This window comes from Macaca nemestrina, chromosome 15 (assembly GCF_043159975.1).
Source record: "Macaca nemestrina isolate mMacNem1 chromosome 15, mMacNem.hap1, whole genome shotgun sequence".
Classification (NCBI taxonomy): domain Eukaryota; kingdom Metazoa; phylum Chordata; class Mammalia; order Primates; family Cercopithecidae; genus Macaca; species Macaca nemestrina.
In genome coordinates this window covers 59,436,167-59,457,437 of record NC_092139.1, presented here as the reverse complement: position 1 = coordinate 59,457,437, position 21,271 = coordinate 59,436,167, and the positions used below count along the sequence as shown (strand labels likewise).

Below are 21,271 nucleotides of genomic sequence, written 5' to 3'. Positions count from 1 at the left end.
AACAAACAAAAACCCTAGCGAGGGCCAGGGGCGTGGGGGAGCTAGGATGGAGAGGGGTCAGGCTTAACCCTGACAACTCAGAATTCCACTACCTTGTACGGGCCTCAGTCTCCTCACTGGGCCCCAATGTAGGTCTGAGGGTCTGAGGTCTGTTGGTCTGAGGGTCCTAGGGAAATCCAGCCACTCAGGAGCCTGAGATATTTTAGCATCGTGTCTGGGCCCCCTCTCCCAGGACACTCATTTCCCAGCACCCTCTCCACTGTCTCCGCACCGTTCCTTGGGGAAAAAAAAAATTTCTTTTATTAAAACCTCCTGAAGTTTTTGTGGGTACAGAAACCACAAACTGATTGGCTGACAAAAAGGGGAAGAAGAGAGGCCACTGGAAATCTTCTGGGTCCGGTTCCCTCCACGCCCAGGTCTCTTCTCCCCAGCACAGCTCGGTGCACAGCCTGAACATGCCAGCGGGGACCCTTATCCTACGCATCAGGAAAAGGCCTTGATCCCTTTCCCCAGAGCCCGGTGGCTCAGTCCTGAGACGGAACCAAAGCAAGGGGGAGGGGTGTGGGGAAAAAACCCTGCTGCCTGATCCCACGCCGCCAATCACAGACCCTCAGTTGACTGGCAGCACTCAACAGGTTGGGAAAAAAAAAAAAAAAAAAAGACGAAAACACAGAAAAACCCAAACACTCTGACGGGGAGACCATGTGGGGAGAGTGTGCTGGGAGCCTCAGTAGCCAGTCTCCTCCTGGTCGTAAGGGAGATATTCAGGGGGGCCTCCCCTGGCCCTGGGCAGTCGCCGGCACCCAAGAGAGCCCCATGGGCCCCTGGGCTTCCGGGTAGTACTTGGGGCCGTGTATTTGAAGACGTGGCCAAAGGCCTGGCCGCTCTCGTTGGCGCCTTGCCTGTAGCCCATCTTCAGGGACATGGAGGAGTTGTCACAGTTGTTGATTCCCAGCTTGGCGTGGTGGATGTGCCACCGGGTCCCAGGAGTCCAAAAGCCCACCTGGCTGGCACACTTGTTTGTGCCCATCTGGAGTTGTCCATGGCGGGGGCAGGTTCTTGGGTCATAGAGATGCCTCCCCGTGCCCTGCCCTACGCGGTCATGCCTGACTGGCTGGCACATTTGTTGGTAATGGGCAGCCTGATGAGGCACTGGGCGGCCTTCATGGTGGCGTCTTGGAAGTTCTGCTCGTGCTTCTCTTAGTACTTGTCACCGATGTCCATCCTGGTCTGCAGCCCCTTAGTCTTGGCCTTCCCTGCCAGGGCAAGAAGAGACACCTGCACCTGGGTCACGTTCCCACTCTCAAACAGGTGGTTGGCCTCAAATAAGTCCAGGGGGTTCATGCTGTAGCTGACCATGGCCTTGAGGAAGTTGGAGAGGTTTTCCAGCTGGTGCCAGTTCTACACGGAAGCGGTTGATCTTAAGAGCCTGAGGCCGGCTGCAGTTTGTTCATGAATGTGCGTAAGATAATCCCATCCTTCAGGCCCTTCTGGAAATCGGGCTGATGGAGAGGCTGGTGAGTCCCGTGATCCAGCTGCGGAGCTCTGCCTCCTTCTGGGGGTCATATCTGGAGAGGAGTCTGTTCTTGACCTCCCGCAAGAACCTGTAGGAGCGGCCCTTGTTGAACTGCCTGGAGCTTAAGGCTGGCAGGTGCCGCCTCGGGACTGGACCGGACAGGACCTGGGGCTAAGTCTTTTATCTAGTTTGCAATATTTTGTTTTCACCACACCATTGTTTTTACTACATATCTTTGGTGTATTTAAAAAAAGTGTGAAAAATGTTAGACCATCTCCCTTTTTTCCACCTTCCCTTTTACCCTTTACTGCCATTTACACACACACATCCACGCACGCACACATGCACACACACATACAGACCAAAATTAACTTAGATGTACGAATGGGTTATTTGAAGCAAAAAGTCAATCTATATTAGTAAAAGTGTCATGCCAGTGTGAATTATATTTATGATCCTTTTAAGAAGAAAGAACTTCCGGCCGGGCGCGGTGGCTCACGCCTGTAATCCCAGCACTTTGGAAGGCGGAGGCGGGCTGATCACGAGGTCAGGAGTTTAAGACCAGCCTGGCCAAGATGGTGAAACTTTGTCTCTACTAAAAACACAAAAAAAGTTTAGCTGGGCGTGGTGGCACGCGCCTGTAATCCCAGCTATTCGGGAAGCTGAAGCAGAGAATTCCTTAAACCCGGGAGGCGGAGCTTGCAGTGAACCAAGATCAGGCCACTTCCCAGGCTGAAGCACAGTGGAGTGATCTTGCCTCACTGCACCTCAAGCGATTCTCCTGCCTCGGCCTCCAGAGTACCTGGGACTACAGGCGCTGCCACCACGCCTGGCTAATTTTTTGTATTTTTATTAGAGACAGGATTTCATCATGTTGGCCAGGCTGATCTGGAACTCTTGCTCTCATGTGATCTGCCTGCCTCGTCCTCCCAAAGTGTTGGGGTAACAGGCATGAGCCACCACTCCCAGCCCCTCAGTAGGTTTTAAGGAGCCTCAGCCCTGGTTCTCCCCTTCCGGGCCTGACCAGGTATACTGGTCTATCTCCCCCTGCCACATGCGCTGCCAACGACTGCACAGGGGCCCCCACCCCAGGGGCCCTGCCCATGAGATATTGTGAAATACCGACTGTGGATGAAACGCAGTAAAACCTGTGTTTTTAAGAAGAAAATGAAAAGACTTAAAATTGGCATTTTAAGACTTCATTATATATTATTAAATATATATTAAATATAAATGTTATAGAATTTAGCACCTCTATCTCCCAGTCTCTGGGAGAGGTTAGGAATTAACTTGCCTAAGCCTTAATCAGTAAACACTTCTGGCCTAGCCACGTTGACCATCCTCTCTCCTAACATCATCCAGTACATTTCAGAAGCTCATGCAAAACTCTCCCACCTTTTGTTTCAACAGATACATCAACTGATACAATTATACAATAATTGTATAAGATGATATTAGACTTAATCTCACAATCACACTCAGCTTGATTACTAACCCTTCTCCTACATCTTGCCCAACTAAATTTATCTACATTTTCTATGAATTGAATAGCTTAGAAACATATGTTGTCTATGTATTATAGTGTAAGTTATTGTAATATAGAAATACGGAAGTTCTGTAACGCCCATTTTCTGCCTAGGAAATACCAATATTTTTTGAGCATGGCAAGTGTTTCCAAGCATTCAGAAGTGGAGAGTGTAGGGAATCCACTGCAGAATGAGGTCTGCTTGTCATCCTCTCAGTCTCAACTGCTCTCCCTCCTTCATCTCTGTCTGTTTCACTGATGACTATAGAAGGTCAGTCATTTTTATATGAAATGAAAATTGATGGAACTAAGGTGTTGATTTGAATATCCAACAGACCACTTATTGGGTGTCTGTTACAAGTTAAATTGTGTTCTACAGAACAGCTCAGGAAACGGATGCTTGACATTGATGTACATAACAGAAATACAAACACACCATTAAAAAATCAGACCTCTTATGAGAATCCAGATTCTCATGTAAGCTTTGTGAAGTTCTTTCAAGTTGAGAATGCAAAATTTCAAAAAAAAAAAATCATTTTAACAAGTCATTCTTGAGACAGAAAAGTAGAAATAGAAGATCATATATGGTTGTTTCACTAGCTCAAATCTTAAGTACAGTTTTTAGTCAATTGACAGCCATATAATTCTTATTTTATATACTGATATTCATTAGAAATTACAAACTTTAAAAAATATTCCTGTCTCCTTCTGCTAATCAATTTAAAAATTTCATTCATTTGGTTATATTTCTCCTTTTTTTTTTTTTTGAGACAGTGTCTTGCTTTGTCACCCAGGCTGGAGTGCAGTGGCGTGATGCCCACTCACTGCAAGCTCCACCCCATGGGTTCATGCCATTCTCCTGCCTCAGCCTCCCAAGTAGCTGGGACTACAGGTGCCTGCCACCGTGCCTGGTTAATTTCTTTGTATTTTTTAGTAGAAACGGGGTTTCACCATGTTTGCCAGGATGGTCTCGATCTCGTGACCTAGTGATCTGCCTGCCTTGGTCTCCCAAAGTGCTGGGATTACAGGTGTGAGCCACCGCGCCCAGCCTATATTTCTTCATTTTACCTGGTCTGGAATAATTATTTCCTGCCCAGCATTAAATTTAATTAATATCTAATTTGTTTACTTGGTTTAGTTAGTTTTGACCATGTTCAGTACACTTCTTATAAAGCAGGCATGTAGGAATGTTGGCAAGTTTATGGTCTTCACTCTTCCAAATCCCTAATGGTGGCAACCCAATAGACACATACCACAATGTAAACGCATACACACACACATACCCGTGCACACCCATACCCACCCACCTACACACAGACACAGAGACACACACACACACACTCTGGTGGATCAACACATGAAACACTTTACAGGCAAAGACATCATATATCAGGGATCTCTTAGTGCACTACACACTTTTGTAAATTATCAGGACTCTTCAATTGAGGTGAGTCTACAGGGATTTGAAAGGCTATTTGAGTGCTAAGCTATCTAACTAGTGGTTGGACCCTATTTAAATAATGCATTAAACACAACTCTTGAGGATCTGAAGAATATCTGTGCTTTCCAATGAACCAGGAATTACAAGGTCCTGAAAACCTCAAGCTTGTTATATGTTATATCCTTTAATAGTTAAAGTGAAGCTGATATTAATGTGAATATACTTTAGATTTACATCTTTTTGTGTTAATTTTTCTTTGCCTGTAATATACATTTTTATATAACTGGGAATAAGAAACATCTTAGGAAAAAGAAAACACAAAATAAAATTTCCCTGATTACATTGTGCCTTGGTCCAGTAACCCTGCAATGCACATGTACACTATAAATGGGTGTCTTGGGGAACCACTTTGGTATTTCATTTTAATAGTGCATCCTGGAGAATATGTTTGAATGGGTCACATATTACAACTGATTTAAATTTTGACCCATATAAAAATAAGTTTTCAAAAATATGTCTGAAGCCTGGAAACTGTAAAAACGTTTATCATCATAGAATAATAAAAGGCTAGCCGTTAGTCACTCAGAAATTGTTCAATAAATCTAAGACACCTTAGACATAAATAGTTATGAGTGAGTATAATTCATCATTAATGATTGTAAAAATTAACGCTGTCATTTATGGTTGAGAATAAAAAACCAGAAATGTAACTTAATTTGAGAGATAAATGATACAAACTTTACCTAAAGCAAGAGAATAATAATAGGTGTGTAAAAATATTTGTGTCATAGATAAGACTTTATGATGAAATTGAGTTGAACAACATGAATCAAACGTGTTTTGCATACTACATCTGCAGTTGCAACATCACAGCCTTCTAAGTGTTTCCCTAACTTCAAAATGCAAGTTATCACTGAAACAATCTGATTTAGTGAACTGGGATAATGGGTCATGACTGGTGTAAGCTGAAAGCAATACTACACTTTTAAAGTTGGATTTCTTTGTGTATTAATACAAACACCAGAGAAGATGGTCAATAAATTAATTACTGTACAATGCCTATCATAATACTTAAACCTGGAAGAAAATCAGTAAATGTTTAGTGAATAGAATTGGTGAATTGCTTCCATTTGATATAATTTTCTGTTCATTTTAGGGCTTACCAAAACTTGCAGCTCTGAATAAGGCCCAATTATTTACTCCTTCCAATAAAACAAGATTCCAAGAATAAGTGTGAATGTTTTGTTTTGTTCTGTTTTTCACTGAAGTATTCCAGTCTGTAGCTGCTCCAAATCACACTAATCTTTCTAGAGTCTGGTACAGGTCCTGTTCTCAAGGCCACTGTTACCATAATCACCATCTTTTGTGCCTCAAGGTTGAGCCCTCCTAACTTACCTGCATGCAACTGGAAAAGTCCCATTTCATACTTTAAGCAACCTAGATGTCTCTCACTCAAAGTGGTATTCTTCCTGTGCTTTTTTATTTCCAGCAAATGATGTCAACCTCTACCTACACCTGACATCTCAGTGTAATTCTTGACATTTTCTTCTTCATATTTCCACTTCCAATCACCAAGTGTTGTCAGATTTTACCTTCTCTCTATTTCTTGAATGAAATTTTCTTTCTATCTTCATTGCCATCCTAGATTCCAGCCCATCACTGGGCTATGGTGAGCACCTCTAAAGTGCTCTCCCTGATTCTCTCTCCAAAAATGTTTCTTTGCTCTTTCCAGATGATTACTTGAAAAGTAAATACAATTTACATTGTAAATTGCTTTGTTGAAAAACTCCAAAGACTGCACATTGGTGCTAGGATAAATATCAAGATTCAAAAATGGGTTCAAGCAATACAAAATTTGTTTCTTTTCTCTCTCCCCCCTCTTGTGGCATGAACATGATTGAACTAAGTGATTCAGATATATTTCTTCTTCTCTCCTGGACTGTGGTCTTCTTATTCATAAGCTTTTCCCACTACCATACCAGATTTATTTAATTAGCTCTTACTCTTAGTTTAGTTTGCTCTTCACCTTCCCCACCAAGGGGAGTCTTACCTGATATCCCTAAATATGAAAGGCTTTCATAACAGTGCATAGCTTTTGTCTGTAACAGGGATTATTTTAGTTATAATATTGTTTTTAGGTTTTTATATTTTCATTACTATTTATAATAGATAAATCTCAGCATGCTTTTTGATAACAAGTCTAATAAACTTTTAATGCAATTGTAATTCAGTACATAATTGTTTTCTATAAGCCATGATTCTAGAGATTGAGGCAAAATGTAGTGGTAATCTGTCCCAAGTAGAAGGACAAATAGCCAAGCAATGTTGACCTACTCATTCGTCTCTAAAACAGGGTTAAGATATTGATTTCCCTGTTTTCAAGAGGAAGCAGGGACAGGAAGTTTCTTGCTTGTTATCCTCTCAACTCACTCTTTTTATGGAAAAAGTAATTCATCTGATAAATGACACAAAATATTTTGATGTTCATTAGCAAGGTGGTGATTCCAAGAAGTTGAAATAAAAAGTCTTCAGAGCCTGTCTCTCTCAGTCACTCTCTCTGGACTCTTGAAACTGCTTGTTGGGCAAAATAGGGAGGCCTTGTGTAAGAGCTGAACAAGCAGGCTCAGTCCTGCTACTGGTTTCATGAATCCAACTTTCCCAAACATGACAGAATGTCAGAATCCCATGAGCCAAAAGTTTTATGATGAGAGAGGAAGAATGATATTTTACTCCTCAATCTAATTTTAAAATTAAATTTTAAACAGAGTTAATAAAGTTAAAGTTAACAAAGTTGAATACACACACATATGCATATACCCATGCACATGCACACAGTCTTCTCACATTCATTTCTTAATTGTTTAATCATTCATGAGAAATGGTTTGATTTTGTATTTTCTATCTACCAATACTTGCACAAGCTCTGGCTGCAAAACTTTTGTTGGTTAAACATTAGCATTTGGGAAACCACATCCCTGCTGAGAGATAGAAGATCTTGATACAGCCTTAACTACATCATCAGTAAACGTGGGACTGTTTTTAACCAGAGGGAGGCAAATGGCTTTCAGATGGTTGTGTAGCTGGTTTTAACAGTAGCCTGCAGTGGCTTTTTGACAGCCATAAACATTGCTAATTATTATTAGGCTTCAGAGCGTTCAGTATGAGGTTTTAATTTGCTTATGTTAGGCATGAGAAGGTGGCACTATCCTAGATGCCCTAAATATTGTTCCTTGTCACTTTGTTCCCACTGAATTCAGAGGTAATTTGGGGCCCGTGTCTAAAATGGTCTTATATTCATGTGTTTGCCATAGGTTTCTGATACTTACATTCTGAACGTAGTCTCAAGTTGGCTCTTGAGGGCTAATTTCATTACACATGATCGTAGGTATAAATTTAAATTTATGGAGGATTGTTTTGTACATCCCACAGAATCTGGATTCACCTCCAAGGGACTGTATAGCTTATCAAAAAGAAGACAAAGAAGAATAAGAGTTCTTGCTGTCTAGGGAATACATCATCTTCTTTGGGTAGCGCCTATTAATGGTCCTCAAAATAGTTAGAGCATTCAAGGTTTGTAACCAGTTCACAAAGAGGGAAGTAGATTCTATTAGAAATTAAACATATTACTTCTTTCATTGAGTAAGTATTGCTACAAGAATACGTTTGCTGAATAAATTAGCATGTTTATGGACATAATTGATTTGCATACTGTGGCAGCACTTTATGGACCAAACCCTAAGTCCCATGAAAAATGGAATAGAATTATTTGACAGGGAAGTATCATTGGAAAAGCCTGACTCTAGTCTCAGGAAGCAATCTGGTTGATCATGTGTTTTCAGTGTGTAGTCATAATACAACCGTATATCGCTAGTGCACATTGGACACTATGCACTCTACATATATTTTCTCATTTCATCCTTCAATACACACATAAGATAGAAAATAGACTTGGATTTAATTGCTCCAGTAAGGTCAAAGACCAAAAACCTCATTACAATGCCAATGTCAGAAATTCTTCTTCCAATTAAGATAAGCAATTGCGCCTTGCCATAATGAGAAGACATTGGATGAACTTAAAAATTTTTTTTTTTTTTGTTTAAAGCCATCATAAAACTGTGGGCCTAAAGTTTCAATGAACTAAATTTCAGAGAAAAACAATCCTTTCCTTGGTGATCACAAATTAGATAGCGGAAACCATCTCTAAAGACATTTGCTGGATCTGGGACATTGAGTAGGTAGAAGAACAAGCTGACAATGTGCAGAAACAGCTGGAACATTGGGAAGAAGCAAAATAATCTACAGGGAACTGAACAAGGATGGAAAACTATATGGTCTCGTCGCATTTACTTATTTTCACTTAAGAGACAGGGCCTCATTCTGTCACCCTGGCTATAGTGCAGTGGAGTGATCATGTCTCACTGCAGCCCCAAACTCCTCCCTCAGACAATCCTCCTGCCTCAGCCTCTCCAATACGTGGAACTACCGGTGCACAACATCATGCTTGGCTAATTTTTAATTTTTTTTTTTAACCATTTCATGAGAAATGGTTCGATTTTGTATTTTCTATCTACCAATACTTGCACAAGCTCTGGCTGCAAAACTTCTGTTGGTCAACCATTAGCATTTGGGAAACCACGTCCCTGCTGAGAGATAGAAGATCTTGATACAGCCTTAACTACATCATCAGTAAACTTGGGACTGTTTTTAACCAGAGGGAGGCAAATGGCTTCAGATGGTGGTGTAGCTGGTTTTAACAGTAGCCTGCAGTGGCTTTTTGACAGCCATAAACATTACTAATTATTATTCGGGTTTTGTGGACACAAAAACCCAATATGTTGCCCAGGCTGGTCTAGAACTCTTGGCCTGAAGTGTTCTTCCTGCCTTGCCCCCCACCCACTCCAACCAAGCACTGGGATTACAGGCATGAGTCACCACACCTGGCCTCCCCTAACATTTAGATACTGAACTGTTGGAAAAATGAGTAAAAAATAAGTATAAGTAGCATTTTGAGTATTTTCTTCCCGTACACCCAAATGTTTAGTGTATATTACTGCTTCACATAGGAGACCATTCTTCCATCAAACTATGCAAACTAAGTATTTAAAATTTGATTTTTGCCCTACAATAAGCTCTATGCTAAACCTCATTATATTTGATTTTGACAATCTCTTTTTATACCATAGTTGCAAAAAATTAATCACATTCTTTACTTCATGAGACATTATTATTAATGTTTCCGACAAGTTTCTCTCTGGCTTTACTTCTTTAATTTTTTTATTTCTTACCCCTTGTCACAGACAGGCATGCTAATGTGTTTGATATAGATTGTTTACTCTTAAAGAATTCTTACAAGATAAGAAAGTTTTCTGAGTGTGTGTATGTGTATATACATGAGTGTTTACATTTTGCTTAAACAGTATTGTGCTGTAAATCTAATTTTATTTCCAATTTTTTCACAGAGCATAACATCCTTCATACATTCAGATATTGCTGTAGGTTACTTTTGGTTGTTTATTCCCCTGTAGCTGCTGCATAGTTTTCAGTAAAATGAATCAACCCCATTTTCCTTATCCAGTTGTGCAGCAGAATTCACAATGATATCCTGCTACAGAAATATTCACTTCCTTATGGTATCCTTAGGAAAACACTTTTTGGTCATGTGTCACAATTTGTCAGGGGCTTTGTTAGTCTGTTGCTATTGCTATGAAGACATATCTGAAGCTGGGTAATTTATTTCTTTATTTTTTTAATAAAAGAGGTTTATCTTGGTTTGGGGTTCTGCAGAGCCCCGAAGAAATGGCATCTGCTCTTGGTGAGGACTCAAGAAGCTTATAATCCTAGCAGAAGGTGAAGGGGAGCCATTGTGTCACATGGTCATAGAGGGAGTAAGAGAGAGAAGGGGGCAGTTCCAGGCTGTTTTTAACAATCACATCTCTCATGAACTCACTCTGAAGAACTCACTCAAGTGGATTGTGATAAACTAAACATGTCCAACCCGCAGCTTGTGGGCTGAATGCAGGTCAGAACAGCTTTCATTGTGGCCCAAAACAGATTTGTCAACTTTCTTAAAACATAAGCGATTTTGTGTGCATGTCTGTGTGTGTGTGTCTTTTTTTCTTTTTCTTTTTAACTCATCAGCTATTTTCAGTGTATTTTTTGTGTGACCCAGGAAAATTCTTCTTCCAATGTGGCCCAGGGAAGCCAAAAGTTTGGACATTCCTGTGCTAAACTATTCATAAGGGATCCACCCCACGTTCCAATACCTCCACTGGGTCCCACCTCCAACACTGGGGATCATATTTCAGGATGAGATTTGGAGGGAACACACATCCAATCTCTATCAGGGGTATGTGCCCATCATTGAAACAGGTTATAGAGTATGCACACTTTCAAATGGGTCCTGTCATATTATTTTCTGAAATGTTTAAAACCATTTAATTTCCCATCCATTGCCCATAAAGGTTGTTTTCCTCATATCTTCATCACTCAGTGTTATCTAGGATTCTTAAATTTTCTAAACAAGCGGTGAAAATACAGATCACATTTTATTTGTGCACATTGCATTTGTCAGATTGTTAATAATGTATCGGATTTTTTGGCCCATTTTTCTATTGAGTTTACTATTGTCTTTGTTCATTTGAATATCAATCATATTCACTTTCCCCTAAGCAGTGTCAACATTTTCTATTATTGTCATATGTCTGATAACTTTGTATGCCAGCTTTAATTGAAATGAGTCTTTATGATTGTTATACTTATTCTAAAGTTTTTGTATTTAATTAAATTTGTTGGATTAGTATATCTTTTATTAAACTGGAACAACAAGCCTAAATCTATGTTTTGTTGGGTTCATTCAGATTTAGAATTCAGATAACTTTTTGATGGATAAATTATTTGTATCATAATGAAGAATGGCTATCATAATGCAATATGATCATTTCTGCCAATGCTTATTGTTTTGTAGTCTACTTTGTTTATGTGGTCAGGAGGGCAAGACCTGAATGACCTTGACCAACTCAGTGTTCTGGACCTCCTAGTCCTCAGAATGATTTTAGAATGTTCCAAGAAGACAATATCCTGAGATGGGGAGAAACTGTCTGGGACAGTCTGGACTCTGTCCTTGTTTTTCCTAGAACAGGATATTCCTGCAATTCTTAAACTCCAAGAACCAAGGTGCACATGGGGTGTGAAACCTGGGGTGGAGCACTCAGGGGTTCCTCAGCTGCAGTACACAGTGGGGCATGCGCAAAGGAGACTCTGTCAACCCTGGGCAACTTTTCTGACCTCAAGGTCAGTCTTGTCATCATAGAACTTAGGCTTTTGCTGATTCTTCCTGCTCCTCTGTTAGTAATAAATGTAGTTTGTCTGATTTACTGTGTGAGCATTCTTCTGTTTCTGGCAGCTTGGTTTATATAAAATACCTCCTGCTAGACCTACGAATCTATGCAATGTGGAAGTGTCATAGAGGTAAACAAGCAACTTAACTGAGTTGAAAATGAACATACATAACATGGGGCCACTGCAGCAAGGGGCAAAATGATCCTGCCAAAATATCACATGTGACCATTCCAGACATATTGTGGAAGAAGAAATTGGATGCTGAAACTCAGAGAGATCTGAAGATCTTATCCAAGCCAACAGGAGGCTGATAAAGCCAGGGAATTCCACTGTACTCTGATTCAAGAGTACAAGCTTCATCTCAGAGAAGAGCAATGCAATGGCACCAGTGATCAGACCAGGGAGACCCTCTGCCACAGAGAAAGCAGAGGTCTAGAGAATAGCATGAAGACGATAAGCGACTCCAGATTCAATTTCCCTTTGCCTTGAGGCCACAGAAAGCCCAAAGCATGTGAACATCTTCTTGGAGGCATTTAACTAAAAGAACAATTGAAACTTGAAGAAAATGTGAGTCAAAAGTCAAATTTAAAGATATGTTACTTTCTCCAACCCTCCCCCACCAATTCACCACAGGATGAGTCTAGTGAGATAAAGCATGTCATTTATACAAAATACAGAAGTTTTATGTTCTTTATGTGAGCAGAAATACGTTCAAATTTTACTCAATAAATGTGTTTTGTTTTACTACTAGAAATAGTAAATTTCACTTGGTCATTACTTAATTTTATAATGATCTTTATTTAAATTTGTATCAGCTCACAGCCGGGTATCTACCTACAGGAAAAAAAGTCATATGAAAAAGACACATGTACACACATTTATAGCAGCACTATTTGCAGTTGCAATAATGTGGAACCAGGTTAAATGTCTATCAGCCGATGAATAGACAAAGAAAATGTGTTATAGATACACCATGGAATACTACTCAGTTCGGAAAATGAACCAAATAATGGCATTTGCAGCAACCAGGATGGAGTTAGAGATGATTATTCTAAGTGAAGTATCTCACGAATAAAAAAACAAATATGATATGTTCTCACTTACAAGTGGGAGATAAGCTAAGAGGGTGTAAAGGCATAAGAATGACATAATGGACTTTGGAGACTCGGATGGAAGGTTCGGGGGTTAAGGTACACATTGAGTACAGTGTACACTACTCGAGTAATGGGTACAGCAAAGTCTCAGAAATCACCACTAAATAACTTTTCTATGTAATGGAAAACCACTTGTTTTCCCAAAACGATTTCAACGTAGTAATATATAGGAAAACAATGAATATGATAGTCTTGAGGTGCAACATTCACTGGATTTCATATGGGAGAAAAACAGCTAAAATCAAACACGTGGACAGGCAGTCAGAACATTGTCCATCACATACATAGTAAAATTAATAGGAGGCCAAACGTTCAGGAGGAGAGTCCATTTGGAATAGCCTGCACCTGCAGTGAGGATGTACGCCATAGGGCACACATAACTCATGTTAGGGAGAAAACGATTAATTTTACTCAATGTGAAAACATCTTCGGAAATAGCTCACTCCATGCTGTCCAGATGCATTTCTGTACTGTAGAGACTAAGAGTCATCAAAGTGAAAAACCTCTGCCCCGCTCCAAGTTCTGCTTCACACAGGAGTAATACTACTGGAGGGAAAAGCCATACATGTCCCAAGTGAGGGAAAGCCTTTACATATCAGTCATTTCTTATGAGACATATGAAAATTCACACTGGATAAAAACCGTATGAATGTAACAAAAGTCAGAAAGTCTTTAGATATTCCCTACACCTGAATAAACATTTAAGAAAGAGCATTCTGGAGAAGCCCTATGGATGTAAGGAATGTGGGAAAGTCTTCAGCAAGCTTCAAAACATGCACATATAAGGAGCCACGCTGGAAAAGAAAAACCCCTATAAATGTGACAAATGTGGAAAAGACTTTGCAAAGTCATCAGAATTAAAAGTCATCTTAAGATTTACAATAATGAGAAGCCCTGTGGGTGAAAACGGGGAAATCATCATTAATTTTTTCACCATACTCAATATGAGAGGAGGACATACTGGAAGGGAGCTCAATGAGTTAACATGCATAAGAACATCTTCCTGAACTCTCGTATCTTATAGAAGTGTGAAAAGAAACCCTCTGAACGTAAAGTCTATGGAAAGGCTTTGATCTTCATTCATCTTGAGTACCTATTTGTTCTCACACTGGAGAGAAGCTGTGAAAGTAAGGAATATGAAAAAAAGCCTCAGTGTTGCCTCAGACTCATAATTCATACAAGAACTCACACTGCAGAGACTGCTTGTGGAAGTAAAAAATGTAGAAAAGACCTCTTTAAACACTTATCCCTCCTGTTGCACAAGATTCCACGCCCTGGAGGGAGACTCCAGTGGGAATGAACATAAGAAAGTTTCAGTTCCAGCTCTTCACTTATTGGGCATGAATGAGCACATAGTAGGACTGAAGCACTGTAAACGTTAACAGTGTTGCCATTATCATTGTCTTATCCTTCAAGTAGAACCCAAATTCATACTTTTCTAGTTTTTCCTTTCTTAACAAAATAGTATAAGATGACAGATATGTCTTAGCACCCTTTCCGCTCTGCCACGTTAATGTTGCTATGTAGTAGCTTGGTTACAATTCACTCACACATGGTTTCATTCTCAATGTGAAGCCCTCTCTGCGCTCCATTCACTTTAGATTTAGAATTCATCTCCTCCATGATACCTTTTTTGTCAGTTTGTTTGTGTTGGTCACAATTTGACTGCATTATGGTCACATTATGCGGTTTTAATGGTGCCGATTTGGTGTACCTATTACGACTTTCATTTCGGTGTAATAGGGTCAATTCTGTCCATTTCCCTGCTATATCCATTATTCTCATCTTCTTCACTAAGGGAAGATGGAACTTTTTACAAGGAGCACTATTGAAATGCCTTTATTTATGTCGTTATCCTTATTTTATTATTTAATTAAATTTTTTTTTTTTTTGAAAAATGGTCTCACTCTGTCTCCCAGGCTGGAGTGCAGCGGTATGATCAGAGCTCACTACAGCCTTGAACTCCTGGGCCGTTGTGATCTCCCAGCTCAGACTCCTGAGTAGGTAGGAGTGCAGGCATAACAGGTGTGCACCACCACGCCAAACTTTTGTTTTTGTAGAGACTGAGTCCCTTTATGTTGCCTGGAATGGTTTCAAATTCCTGGGCTCAAGTGATTCTCCCACCTTGGCCTCCCAAATTGCTGGAATTACAGGCATGAGCCACCATGCCCGCCCCTGATTAATGTCTTTAAATGAGTTTCCCAGTTTTTCTCATAACTGCAGTGAGCAGAGCTTATAGTCCTGACCAATGTGAAATGCAGAATTCACTGGTTTGGATTTCTGAAAATCTGTTTGGAAATGGGAGAGTTATTGTTACTCTTTTCTTTTAACCAAGTTCCCTTTGCCCTTTCTGCTCGCTGCTCTCTGGGAATAGGATGAAATGCCCAGAGTCAGGATAAGCCACTTGAAGACCCTTGGAATGATGGTCCCAACAACAAAACCTTCAATATACAAGATTTCTAACTCCCTAAAGGCATGTTGGATATCCATGGCTGCCCTGGACTTTTTCTGGACTTGTTTCATGAAAGTAAGCCTTAATAGAACTAGGAAACATTTTAGGAGTGATATTTATAACAAATTGAATGATAAACCTAAAAATGAATAAAACAAAATACAAAAATAAAGAGAATAGACAAAATGGGCTTACAGATGCCGATTGGCCACAAATCCTTGGCTCTCACCCCCATGGATGCCTCACCTACTGTGACGCTTGGAGGGCTGGCAGCCATCACTCAAGAAATCAGAACACAGTGGCTTCTACTGCAGCATCAGGGAGCAAAACCTAAGCCTGTCAGCTCTCAAGAAACATACTTGTGTGTGTGTGTGTATATATATGTGTGTGTGTGTGTATACACGTGAGATAAATTTTTTCTGTGACTTTGACCTATCTCATGCTAAAACGATACATTGAGTTAAAACTAGTGCAAATTTCTGGCAACAGAACTTCATCTCCCCATTACTTATCCAGGGCATTGAAAATTGGCCCACATCACAGATCCTTAAGTCATTCTCTGAATCATGAGGAGAAAAGAGAACAGAGAGAACTCCATGCATGTTCCAGTCACAGGGCTGAGTGCTGTGTCTACATGATCCCTCTTGGTGCTTGCCATAACCCTGCAAGAGAAAAGTAAAAACTCAAACACACACTCACACACAGACATACACACGCACATGCTCAAACACAAACTAGAAACTACAGAACAAAGAAAACATTGACAACTAATAGAAGCATAGTGCTGGCCAAGCAAGGTGGCTCATGCCTATAATCTTAGCACTTTAGACCAGGAGTTCAAGACAAACCTGGGCAACATAGGAAGACACCATCTCCACAAAACATTTTCCTAGATAAACATCATTTTTAAAAAGAGGTATAATGCCTAAGGGCTTAGGGAAGCAATACTCCTATGGCTGTGTAGTAAGCAGCAGGCAAAGTTGCTTGTCAGAACAAAGTGGTAGTGATTCCAGGCTTCCTTTGCACACTTAGCCAGGAGACTGGTGAGCTCAGCACTGCCTGGGTTCACTTTACCCTTCTATGGCTCTAAAGCTCTGGCAGGTGGGACCTAAGCATAAGAGAAAGTGATATTACGCAGGACTCTCTTGACCGCATGTGATGGAAACCTAACTCGATCCAGCAGAACATTGAGTTAATTCGCTCTAATTACTAAAAACGTCCGTGAGTAGATGGGCTTCTGGCTCAGTGGGATCAGGGGTCAACTAACATCAACCAAGGCTCATTCTGTCCCTTCATTTCGTGTGTCAGCTCTGCTTTTCAGGCAGGCTATTTTGAGACAGCAGCAAAAAATGGCCCCATAAATTTCATATCACTTACTTCCTTGGAAAATGCTATGCCAGTAAAAAGAAAGCACCTCATTCCCAGCAGTTTCATCAAAAGTGCAGGGATGACTTCCATGAGCCCAGCTTGGATCACACGCCCACTCCTGAATGAATTACCCTGCTGATCTGAGTGCCCAGGGTGGGTCAGCACCTCCCAAATCCCATGGACTAGTATTGAAAGAGTGGTCCTCCCATGCGAAAAATGGAAGGACAGTACCAGAGGAATATGGGCGGGAGGACCTCATCTCTAGATAAAAAGTAAGAGCGTATTTGTGTTCTTCGTACACTCATTTATATGGTCACTGGGAAGAAAATGAGAAAAACTCACACACGACTTTCTACAGGCCTCTGTGCTTTGTTTCCAACACTGAGCTGTGAGAAATTTAATTATTAAAACAAAACTTTGAAAATAAATAACAATTTGGGACAATGGGGACAGTTAGCTGATGCAGCACAGGTGAGCAGTTCTTTTGTGCCCATGAGGACACAATTCCCAGGAGGCCGCCTGTGGTCTCCTAGGAGAAGTGTGTGGGCACCCACAGGCTGCAGTTCCACCTTTTCCTTCCCTGGACTCTCAGGAAGACAGGAGTTCTGGATTCAGCTGAACTGAGTTCAAGTTCAGGCTCTGTGACTCACTGGCTGTGGAATTCTGGGTGAGTCACTTACTCTTCTTGAGTCCCATATCCTCCTTGGTAAAAGGAAGAGGTATAGTTATTGTTAGGTTTTGAAGGCAAGGCGAGGGTTAAAGAAAGACAGAGAGACAGTTGGCAGCTTCAACAGCAACTTCTTTATTGCCAGCAAAACCCTGGGGAGGATTAAACCAGCTTAGTGCTGGCACAACTGCCGCTCACAGGCTGGGGTAATCTTGGGACTGGGACGGCGGGGTCCGGGCGGTAGAGCTTGTTGCCCAGCAGGGTATGGCAGGGATGTTCCTGCAGACAGACTGTGGAGCCTTTGCCAGGGACGATGTGATACGGATGTTTCTGCAGTAAGGCAGACAGGAAGGATGTTTCTCATGGCCTGAGTTCCCATGGAACGTTTCACTCTGACCAGGGTCTGCAACATGGCTGGAGGTTTACAACATGGTACAGGTTAGACTAACAGTAACATCTCCCAGGTAGACAGTTCTACAAAGTAAACTTCCCTTGAGCATCTACACTCTACCAGACATGGTGCTGGGACCCAGGTCACAGGAGGAACAGGACAGATGAGGTCCCTGCCATCCTGGTGCTCATGTCTGACACAGGAAGCTAAGAGGTCATAAGACCAGGTCAGATGCTGGTGGTAATGAAAGACATTACCAGAGTGAGATGAGCTAGAAAGAAACGGAGGGAGCTGTTCCAAACACAGTGGCAGGTGGAGACCCTTCCAAAAGGTGACTTTTGAGCAGAAACCTGAGAAATGCCCGACCAGGGGAAAACCTAGGGTAAGGTCCACAGAAACAACTGCTGTGGAAGGGGAAAGCGTGTCATCATCCAAAACCAAGGGAGGAGACCCACAAAACTCCACTCCCATGGAGCAGAGGGGCCTGCAGGGAGAAACAGGATTCTGCTGCTCATGTGGGTATCTGCTTCCCAGCAGGAAAGGGGACCATGCAGGATAGAGGGGCTAAGTGAATCCTGGGCTGTGTGGTTACGGGAGCCGGTGCTGACTCACTGTTGGAGGTGAGTCACAAGAGGAGGCTTAGAACCCCTACCTGCAGCCTCTCCAGTCTAATAAGGAGATTGTAGCGTGGTCAGTGGCGGTATCCGGAGACCGTTGAAGGGCACACGGAGTGATACCTCCTCTGGCCTCCACTCTCAGCTGCAGATTTTCCGAGTTCCTGGAACAGCTTCTCCGTGGCCCCATCAAAATGGAGGGTGGTGACAGCACCCACAAGATGCTAACACCAGGGCCCTGTGCCATACCACCTGCTTCCCTTGGCCCTGCCCAAACCTTTGTAGACAGCTTTTTCTTAATGACCCTTCAGTCGCTTCAAGGTCCCTGCCAGCACCTGACTGCCACATTCCCCAGAGGGACCAGGCTCCTCGGCACAGGAGCTGAGGTTTCTACAGGCACAGAGGAAACACTGTCCCAGCTCTTGGAATGGAGTCAGGAGTGGAAAACAGAATGCTTGTTCTCAATGCTCGGACTTACCAATTGTTTCATTTCATCACACCAAGGCTGTGTGGCATTTTGAAGCAGAACTAGTAATCTACATAATTACAAATTATGTTCTTAAAAGAAGCTGCTCAGTGCCATGCCTGAAACAAGGTGAAACTCCATGAGGAGATGTGTGAGAAGCCAGGGTGCCATAGTTACAAACCAGGACTCCAGGTGCAGACTGCTTGGTTCAAACCTGGACCAGTGGAATGAATTTTCACAACTCTCCATATTGCTCTTTGCCCCAGTTTTTCCATCGAACAACTAGAAGTAAAAACAAGGTTATTGTGAAAATTAAATGAATTAAAGTAAGCAGAGAGTGTCTAAAACAACACCCCAGGTCACACGGTCAGCACTGAGCATATTTTTCTTCACTACTCTTAATGAGATAAGAGTGAGTGCACGGGCAACACCCATGAGCCTGGGCTTTCTATGGCATAGGCATCAGAGATCCTACTTTTGAGGTCCTGCATACATTCTTTTGACGCTGATAAGGGAGGAGTCTCATGGGTGAGGAGCAAGCAACCACATTGGGGCCAGACAACCCATGGTCAAAGTTGAACTCCACCACTGTTCAGCTGGGTGACTCTGGGCAAGTGACTTTCCCTCTCATGTTCCTTTTTCATAAAAACTCTACGACAGTAATACGACTGCCAGTCCTTCCTTAGGGTGCGAATCTCAGGAAACACCGGTAGAGCCGTGGGGAACAGAGACAGGAAAGGAATGCAGCAGTTAACGGGACCTTCATCAAGAAAGTTTCCACTGTGGCAGCCAGGACTCAGCCCTGCCAGGTACCTCCGAGAGACAGCATAGAACACGCGCCTCAGAGTCATCTCACCCAGAGCAAGGGAGCTGGGGTATTTATCCACTGATACCCACCAGTCAAACCTCAGGGACCCTTCCAAGGTCATGATTCCTCCAGAATGTCCTGCCTGCACTGCAAGGGTCAGACCTGGGGTTGAGGGCAGGGCCCCTGACAGCACCTCCAACAATGAGCAGGAACACAGCCTGGTGTGGGGAGTTTCAGTGAGTCACTGATTCCAACACACACACACACATACCTTCACACAACACACTCTAACACCAACACAGTGCATATGTATGTACACATACATGCATACATGACTGTTGTCCACTTAGATCCTGGTGACTCCATGGGATAGACGATAAGGCAGGAATCAGAGGGAAGAGCAAAATTAAGGGGAGTGAATGTCTTAAGAACAAAATGCACATTTAGGCAGAAAATCAAGGGGGAAGAGGAGTGGTCTGGACACCAAATGCCTGCTGGGTGGCACCTGCTCTACACACACTGTCACTAATTCTCCAAGCAGCCTCATGAGGTAGAGGAAATTCCCCTCAATTTACAGATGACAAAAACGTAGTTCAGAAAAGAAAACTGACTTTACCAATGTCTCAGGAAGTTAGTGGGTGAAGGTATGGACTCCCAGCTCTCTCTGTCCACAAAGCCTACAAATTCTCCCTTGTTAGGCAGGCTGGGTACCGGGTTCTGCTTCTAGACTCTGCTCCTTTTCCTGCTAGGCAATCATGGCAGAACTGACAGAAACGTTATGCCCCTTCACCACCTGGAGCAGAGCCAATGAGAGGGGCTGGGGAACAGGCCATGAGGCCCTTCACCCTCCATTCATTGTCTTCAGGATTGCGATCCCTCAGAACTCTTGCACCATGTGGTGGCAGCACTCTCAGTGTCTGGGTGTCTTCTGAGGTTGTACAGGATGCAGTGGAGGCCACTGGCTGTGCTCTCATATCCTAAGTGGCAGCCACCCAGTCTTGGGCTTCTTGGCTGCTTCAGCACCAGAGGTTGGACAGTGCCCATGCACTGAGGCCCTCAGGAGAATGGGAGGGAAAGGAAAGGCAGCATGGAGAGATGTAGGGTCCATCCACCATGTCCCTGGATGGAGAGACTCCTGTTCCCACAGTAGTTCCCACACCGGGACCACGATTGGCACTCATAAACATGCCAGCCTCCATTTATATTTCCTTGTTTGACAACTCCTTCCCATTTTCATCCTGGAGACAAGACTTCTGAACACACTAGCTCTGAGAGCACCTGAGACAGTCCCTGAAGACCTTTGATCCAAGCAGGATCCCTCCCTTGCCATCTCCAGACCTCCCACAAGCTCCCTCCCTGGTCTCCTGGCTCCTGTTCATCCCTTCCAGGCAGCCTTCCACAATCATCTCTAAAACATATCTGACTGTCCCTCATGTATCCAGCACTTTCCATGGCTCCCCAGAGCCCTCCAGATCAAGTTCAAATTCTTTGATCAGACACTTGATCTCAAGCTGCATTCTACCTCCTGAAT

At 42.4% G+C, this 21,271-nt stretch overlaps 1 pseudogene; it reads right to left on the bottom strand.

Moving 5' to 3' along the window:
- Positions 1 to 727: 727 nt before the first annotated feature.
- LOC105467677 (calponin-2-like) lies at positions 728 to 15,703 on the bottom strand (annotated as a pseudogene).
- Positions 15,704 to 21,271: the final 5,568 nt, after the last annotated feature.